We start from the raw sequence: 9,368 nt of genomic DNA, 5'->3' as shown, positions 1-9,368 counted from the left end.
TACAAAGAGCAGGGGTATATTTGTACAAAAGAGCGTGACCGTTCCAATTTCAAAAAACATTCTACATAAAACATTAAATCTAAAATTAGTAGTCATTACACTATCAGTATTCAATGGCTCGATTTAGTACTTTGAAAGGTTTTCACTTACAACTTGGTAGGCTAAAGGGGTGGACCTGATTTTATGGGCAATAGTTATTCTTGAGCATACAATACATTTTGACCAAAGAAAGACATTTGGGATAAGATATAGAATTATGTATACTCTGAATTGATTTGAATGAGGCTCATTTAATTTCCTAAATTTTAGAGTTGAGCTCATATCCAAAGTGTACCCAACTTAACATATTGTAGAGATGAGGACTTAATTTGTTCCAACCCCGTGTTTAGGTAGCACCGAGATTGGCTACAGAGGCATGACCAAAGTGTCTTTGGAAGATAGCTCTTATTAATTTCGTCTGAATCATATTTTCCTAATTCCAATTACATGCAATTAATTAGCAAAATAATCCATGTCCTGGAGTACACATCTTTTAACTTATGTTAACCCAGTTCAAAATTTATATAGGCCTATAAGGGATATAAAGATGGCAATGCACAAAGTTCTTTTAGATGTGCTAAAAATAGGGTAGAGGTTCTTAAATGGAAAATTAATTGCTATAAACCACATGGAATGCCCAGTGGTAGATCCCATAATGAAAAAGTCAAGCCCCATTTAAGCACACAAAAACAATAGGTGTTGGGGTTGGGGGGATATGTAGAGTTCTTTGCATGGGTTGTCTAGATGATCCGCTCTATATGATGTTCCATTTGATTTAGTTTTTATGCAAGGCGATTCATGCCATTTAATTGTATTTCACGCTAAGTGCATGTCTTGTGCAGTCAGTATACATTTTTTTTTTTGGGTTCATAGTCAATTATGGTTCATTTCCTTAGTCTTACCCCTAATCATTTACATTAAGCTAGACGGACAATAAAAAAATTCTTAAAAAGAAAAACTTGTAATCAAAGAAACTTGAAAATTTTTCTTGTGCATACATTTTAGCTGATACTTGTCAATGTATATGATCTTAATAATTTTGGTTGGCGCCTGAACTCAATAACCGCCTACAATGAGCTCTAGATCATCATGTATGAAATGATGATTCATACATATCAAAAACAAAAAGTAACTTTTTTAAGTTTCATCTCGAGAGTAATACATTACATACCATCAAAAATAATAATTCAATATAAGTTTCAACTTGAAAGTGATGCTACTCAAGTAGTTGCCAAAGTCACACTGGTATACATACTTTAAATCTGTTAAAGCTAGTACCTACATTTCAGGGGAAGTACCAATATTTCAGTAAAATTAATAAAACATTACTCGAGTGATATTAAAAATTGTATTACATATATCATATATGATGATTAAATTAAATTGGTAAAAGGTGTATTACATACATGCTCTATCCATCATTCTCCTTGAAAAGAATAAATTTTCGTTGAGACAGGCATGAATAAAACCAATTTTAATACGATTTTCTAATATTAGTATTCAATATTTAAATAGTTTACTAATATGCAAAAGTTGAGATTAAAGTTTACTAATAGTTTACTAATAATGATATGTAGTATAATTTTTAGTTTTTTACTATGTTAAGTTTGTTAACATTATATTTAGAAAGTTCAATGCCCAGAGCCCTGGGATTAGTCGAGGTGCACGTAAGCTAGCCTGGACACCTGGTTAGCTAGCAAAAAAAAAAAAAATGAAAGTTCAATGCTGGATAACCAAAGGAAATGGTATCAAAATTTTCAGATCTATTTTTCTCAATGCATGTAATGACCACAATGTTGCACTTAGGTGGTTGTGAAGGATAGGCAATATGGATTGTGGGAGATGTATGCCAAATCATACCATGATAATGATATAGGCTACAGGTTGGGTGTTAGCGACTTCGTACAAAGGTTGTTTTTGCATGCATCCATCCCTACTTTACTTAGAATATGATGATGTAGCATTCATATAGAAGATTCCTAAGTCAGACGATAATTACACATAGAGGAGGCCATGAAATAAAAAGTGAATAAACAAAATCATACATCAACATGGGTATTCTTTTTTTCTTATGGGTATTAAAAGAGAATAAACAAAAACATGCGAAAAGGACACATATAAAATCGAAGAAGAAGAATAGGGGAGTACGTTCGTGACCTGGTCACCAGAGAACATGCCGAATTGAATATGCTTTATTGGTTACTTTGCGAAGAAACTAAAAAAAAGAACCCATAAGATTTCATTTAACAACTCAATTTTCTTTTAGTGATAGTATAAGCATGTTAATTGGAACAATTATATTGTTTAATCCTATCTACTTGATAAGCACATATATAAACCTTTCCATTGATTGATACATGTTCATGCAGTCATATCCAATACAAAATACGCAACGTTTAAAGCCGTAATGATAGTATGCAGGTGATAATATGCAAGGTCTTACCACATAAAGCATGGTTGAATAAGGAAAATATTGTAGCATATATACCTTTTACCCCAAAGAAAATTCCATTGAACATAGATATCTAACTTTCATGCTTGCTACTAATGGATATAATCTAAGTCCCAATAATTTTTCAAGTTATAATAGGGCAACATGGGTTAATTCCAAGACGATGAATGGTGTAGCCATGAGCACTTATTTAAGTGAGTGCTCATAATATGTTACTTATAGTCAATCAACGTATCATCAACCACTGTACTCAATCGGCAAAATTGAAATAGTCAATTGAAATTTAACTCTTAAGTCATTAATTAAATCAAAATAATAATAATAATAATAATAATAATAATAACAAAAAGAAATTAAAGAAAACAAAACAGTAGAAGAAGCACATAGAGAAAACACCTATGATGGAGAGAGACGTCAAGGTCACATAAGACTCATGAGGAGGATTGGCGCGAAGAAAATCGCTAAAAAAAGTAAAAAAAAAATCTAATTTAATCTTCCAATTTTTGCGTCATTGTAAAGAACACGGAGGAACAACCTAGTATTTTTGGGTTTATTTTTTTATTTTCTTTTTGTTGTTTCTTTTGTATGTAAGGCGAGGGTTTGAGGATTTTTTTTCTTTTGTTTTTTCAAAAAATTGTAGCTTTATACATATTAATCACACGAAGGGAGAAAGTTGAAGAGTACATTTGAAAAGTTCCTCTCAAGAAGGCACTTAAAAATAATCCCAATATGAAAATCAATTGCAAGTGTCCCATGGGTGGGTAGACGCGAAGTCACATATTACTCAACCTTAGCTAAATTTGGTTGACACATGCCTAGTAAATGGCACACTACTACCATTTGACTGATAAAAAAACAGGCAAGGCATCGAAGTCCGATAAAGCAGGCTATTATATTGCACCTGAGGTGTCTACATGAGGAGATACTCAAAGGACTTTCCAGATCTTTCAAACTCCAACATGCTGAGAGCAACTTCACAGCTTTGGGAGACAATGGGTTCAGCATCCTTTGCAAACTCCTCAAGAAGCTCGACACTTTGGCTATCTGCAATTGATCCAAGTGCTTCAGCTGCTTCATGTCTAACCACCGGATGCTCACTAACATTCTTAAGTACTCTAGAAAGGGCAGCAGTGGCATCTTTATTTTGAAGTCGGGCCTAAGACATATGCTACCTCATGTCGGTAGAAGAGCACTTCTAGCACCTAACGAATCAACTATGACACTAACATACTACATCTTCACAACGATTTTGAAGAGCAAAGAGAGCCGCATATATTGCTGATACATGTCTCTCTCTTCATCGGAAGAACTTCCCTTAGTTAATCTACGGAAGAACAACAAAAGCGGTCTTGGTTGGATCAACAAAAAAAAACGGTGATGCGACCTCTTTTGTTGAATCCTCATTTTGACAAATATTCTTCTGTTGTTATATTCTTTCAAGAGCCAACTCACATGTTTCTCTCACCTCCTGAGTAGGGATCTGACACCAATGTCTTTTCTAGAAGGGGAATATTACCTTCCAAACCAATTGCCCCAAGAGCTTCAGCAGCCTCGTGGCGGACAATGGGGTGTAAAAAAAGATCCTGAAGAACCTTTTCTAAAGCAGGAACCGCTTCCGCATCTTGCATTTGACCTAACACAAACACTGCCTCATTTACGCTAACGAAAAAATAACTATATAGTAAAAAGAAGAATATCTGACAATTGATTTACGGGATTTACGCCCTTCTCATCATTTCAATTTATTATCCATCTTTCTTGGCTTCCCATTGATCGTCAAACACGGGAAAAAGTGTCTTTTCTTGTGTAATCTAACAGGTGCCGGGCTTAACCTACAAACGAAAAGATGATCAAATCATGATTGCACACATGTATTTTTTCTTCTTAATGAAACTTTGAATTCAGAAAGAGTATATCGATTAACCTACCTTTCCTTTGTTGTTGTGTTTAGTTTTTTTTTCAACAAAGAAGTTCATTACAACCACCAGCATTTGTCCTCAATTCATATCCCCTGCAGAGAAACACAACAAATTATTACAATTGTAATTTAACATTTGAAATCAGGTTTAATCTTAAGATAGGCAAGTTGTTGAATACCGCTAATTACAACCATAGGAGCAGTTGGTATATTCATCAAGAGATACAACATAAGAAAGTCCATTTACCACACTAATCTCCAACTAAATCCAACCACACCCTTTCCCTCAACTAACACCCTCGAAGAAAAATCTTACAAAATCACACAATAGACATAATACAGTTCACATGCATGTATGATCATTAAAATAAAAACTACTCACAGGTTATCCTTGTCGAAATTGCCTACATAACCTCTGTTGTGCAACAAACTTGGAGACATGGGATAGCGCTCAAATCTTTGACCAGTTTGCTCCTTCTAGTGACTCCTAATTTCATTCATTTAAAAAGCCTTAATTTCACGATTTAGTTCGTCCTCCCATTTTCGGGAGGACACTCCAGCCAATATCATGGATGACATCTGATTCTTGCGTGAGATGTCATCTTGTGGTAATATTTGATTTTTCTCTGGTTTCAACTGGTTCAAAGATGCAGGGGTTCCCTTTTCAGGTTGCTTGCAACCATGCACTCTCTAACCTCGCTCATCAATTATGGCTGTATTAGTTGCATCGGAGTAGTTTGCTTCTTCTCTTTTGTGTTTTCATGATTGCCTTTCTCTGAGAGGACTGGTAACGCAGTTGTAACTTGGTAGCACCTGTCCTCCACTAGAACAGAGCAATATGAATGTACTGGTGTTCCTCTTCCCAAATTAGTTCCAGAGCCATTAAAGCTATTTTTAAGGCCTTCAATTGATTCTTGGCATTGGTTCCAATGTAAAACGTTCTGATATTGGTTGAGTTTGGTTGAGTAATCTTTCACAAAGGAACTTTTCGGTTTCGGGTGATGATTCGAAGGTTTTTGCCAACGCCAATTTTTTTTTTTGTTATTTCTTCCTTCTGTGCTTAAGGCTACGGTGGGTTTTGTTTATTTGGAATTCGGGGAGGTTAAAGTAATATAAGAATAGATGAGGGAGATTTAAACAAATATGGGGAGGTGTTTCTAATTATTAGTACCTCATCTTTTTTAGGAGCCACTAATATTAGTTGGAGTGCAAAATAGAGCGATATGGTGAGGAGAGAGAATGTGCGCGAGTTTTTTATTTTTTATTATTTTTTATTTTTTTATTTTTTTTATTTTTTTTATAGATAGATTGCAAAACACGGACTATTTTGAATGATGTTTGAAAGTGGACCACTATTTGGTTTAAGCCTTTGTGACGGGCCAAACTCGTCATTTTTCATTATTTTGAATGGGTTGTAACAGTTTAAGTCCGTTGTTATCTACTTTTACACATTTTGCCTCCCCCTACCATTAGAAGAGCCACAAGTAGTAAATATATACTTTATGTATTTGGGAGTTAGATAGAGTGTATAATCCTAATAGCGCCTATGTGGAGCCTATGTGGAGGTTGATTTTTACACTCTCCATTGGAGATGCCCTAAGTGATACTGTTTTCAATCTCTTCAACTCCATAGAAAAACTTTATAGCCGCTCTTCATGAATTCATGATTTAAGGCATCCTTAACAAAAAAAAAATGATTCAAGGCATCCAAGGGGTTGATTTTCATTCTCTTCATGACTTGATTCATTAGAAGGAATATTGTAGTAACCATATTCTTAGATAGATTATGTATGTATTGGGCCAAGAGATAAGCCCAAGGCCATAGTATGTATTGGGCCAAGAAGATAAACCCAAGGCCATAGTATGTATTGGGACAAGAAGATAGGCCCAAGAGATACTATGGCCCATGAAGTGAACCTAAAAGAGAGATAGAGGGCTAGGATTGAAGAGGGGGGATATAAAAGAGAAGTGAGGAGAGACCAAGGGAAGAGGTGGCTGATAAGAGAGGAGGGGAGGGGAGAGGAGAAAGGGGTGAACTACGGGGGCTTGATCCCGAATGGGTACGTAGGCAACCTAAATTGTTGGTGCAACCGATCAAAAATAGAGCACAAATACTAGTAAAAGGAATGGTCGCGGAAAGGGATACGGCAAATGGCGCCGTCTGTGGGGATTGTCTATGGAATATAAGAATCTTTACATTTTGTTATTAACTTTTGCACATATGGTAATCTAAACTTTTGAGATTGTTTGTAATTTAAAAAATGCTGAAGAACTTTTGATGCAGAGCAAAGCGGATGCTTTTGAGTACGCTGACCAAGTACAAAGAACGCGGTATCCCATCCACGGTTGAAGGCAACACAACAAAGCGATAGTTGTCCTTGTTACCAGTCAAAGGAAGGAACGATCACTGGTGGACCTGCCTTCGTCAAGGCCATTGGTGACACTGTTCTTGATTCAACTGTGGCAGAGAACCTTCTGGTTTTGGCTACTAAAGAGAAATATAATGAGGCAATGCTTAGCAGTGCCAAAAGGCTTATTGCAGCCATAGATGGGTTGCTGATCCTGGTGGGCCGAAGTTCAAGGACAACAAACGAGAATCTAACTTCAAAACCAAGGAAGAGACTCAGGAGAAGCGTGGGCAGTTTATCCTTGTGGTTGGAGTATTCACAAATGCTTTGGCTGATCATATTTACAAGCCATAGGGATAGGGAGCAAGTGGTATTATACTTTTATTTCTAGAAGCTTCCAAGAGCTGAAGCTTAAAAGAGAGAGAGATCATCTAGGGGTCAGGAATGAAAGCTATTGTCAAGAGCTCCATCCGCGGTTCTTAGTGGAAGAGTTGGGTTTGTTGGTACTGTTTTGCAGCAAAAATATTTTTAACGTGAGTAACAGACAGAAGCATTGTAGGTGTTTGATGAATTGGGTAAAAGAGAGAGAGAGAGATCATCTAGGGGTCGGGAATAAAAGCTATTGTCAAGAGCTCCATCCGCGACTCCCATCAACTGACCTTCCATTGCCATTTCGACCCATAAATCCCAAGCTCGCTTCGTGACAGAACCTGAAGATGTCAAACAACCGAGTAGTAGAAAAGAGTATAATGATTTTAGCTAGATAAACATCTGAAATGTGTACACGAAGTATTCAAGTGTTCGACTATTTGCTTAAGAGACCTTGGGTTTTGAGGAAATCAACCAATAAGAGATGGTCATCAGCTGTTTGGAATCAATCTCATGAGACGACGACTCAGAACTAGTCTTGAGGTGGCGGAGACATAGAAAAGAGGGAAGCGAAGAAAATGGTCTGAAGGTGTTTGTAGAGATGTGCTGCGGGAGGATTGTTGGATGAGTTGCGGTGCTTACAAGTTCAGTTCACGGCAGTGGTTTTGGGTGATTGATGAAGACGAGATTAATTATTGTTGTGCCTGTACTACTTGTGAATACTCAGGTTAGTTTCAATGGTGGATATGAGTGGTGTGACTGACGGGTAGTGCTGACTGAAGAAGGGTGGTGTCCTTGACCGGTTCTTTGTGAATTTGGGTGCGATCCATTGTTATGGTGGTGGTCGATAGGGGATGTCGTCTATCGGTGGTGGAGGAAGAAAGGGTGTGTTAACTGTTGGTTTGGTGTATATGGTGACTGATGGAGGTGGTGCTATCTTTATTGTCTGTAGACGATGTTGGCACTTAGAAGTGTGGTGGTACTGTCGTCTGTTGAAGTCATGTTGAGCGGTGTTAGTGCTCGTGTGTAGAAGCGCTAGAATGGTGAAGTGTGCTGGCTTCTACATCTTCAAAGTGTGCGGTAAAAGTGATGTATTGCGTGTGCTTGAGGTGAAGCAAGTGAGTGAGTAGAGAGTTGGCTTTGTGTAGCTAGTGGTCGACTGGTGAAGATGGAGGTGTCACTTCTATTCAGCAAGATAAAATATTCAAAGATGTTTTTCTACTATTATTAGGATAGGAACAGGAGGTGTTTGACAAAGGGTAGCGAAATGGAGCAAAGATCGAAGGGGCAGCGAACACTGAAGGTCGTCGACGACGGAGAAATGGAAATGACGGAATCGAAATAGTAACGTCCTTAACACTGAGGTCATACCGCGATGCGGATAGGTATAAGATAGAGAGATCCAAGCTTGCTTCACAACGAAAGTCAGTGCACACAGAGTGTTTAACGAAATGCGCATGAAGAGCTACAGACAGATAAGTCTTTTGTTATCCATTTTCTTTAAACACCAACAAATTTATTTCCAATGAAGATGTTTTAGTATACAAGAGCCAAATCTTGCCATTTGATTAAGTTTATTGTCTCTGGAGCATGGTGGATGGGTGGGTCATAGAAAATGCATAAGTTGGACATACTTCTCAGAAGAGTTCTCCAATGCTTTTACTGCTTAAAATCATGAAGTTCACGGAGGTTGGGACTGAGATCAACGGCTTGGAGCGTCCAAATACGGATGGTAAGATGATTACAAAAAAGGTGGAGAGACATATAACACGGCCGGTAATTCGTTTCTTTTACCGTCATGTACATAATAGATGGACGAGTAATGACTCGTCTGTCAACCAGAGTTACACTGGGGGCAAGCAAGCCTTGTCCCCGTCCTTGGCAGAGATGTATGTGGGGATATATTGGGATTGCCCCCAGACCTCGCGGTATTTGGTGAACCTATGCGCTTTAGGAGGTCGTGGACCATGAATGAGAAACATGGTCGTACACCTCAGGGTTACAGAGAAAGAGAAAGACCTGCAGTACCACATCAAAGCTACAACAAATGCGATTGGATATTTTATTACACTTTCCAAAGGAGAGCGGAGGGGTTCGAGAAGACCCTTCGCGGATATGTCGTGGGGCTATCCGAATGAGAGTGCGGGGATGAGCCTCCGGACCATCGTGTCCGAATCAAACATGGGGGCAGGCTGAGCTGTTCCCGAATATGAATTTCGAAGGAGAAACGGAGGGTTCGAAG

General features: G+C 37.9%; 1 pseudogene; it reads right to left on the bottom strand.

The window, feature by feature from the left end:
* Positions 1-3,146: 3,146 nt before the first annotated feature.
* On the bottom strand, positions 3,147-7,096 carry LOC147499350 (deoxyhypusine hydroxylase-B pseudogene; annotated as a pseudogene).
* Positions 7,097-9,368: the final 2,272 nt, after the last annotated feature.

Source organism: Coptis chinensis, chromosome 5, assembly GCF_015680905.1.
Source record: "Coptis chinensis isolate HL-2020 chromosome 5, ASM1568090v1, whole genome shotgun sequence".
Lineage (NCBI taxonomy): Eukaryota > Viridiplantae > Streptophyta > Magnoliopsida > Ranunculales > Ranunculaceae > Coptis > Coptis chinensis.
The sequence above is the reverse complement of the archived record's forward strand: the minus strand, read 5'-3'. Positions and strand labels throughout refer to the sequence as shown.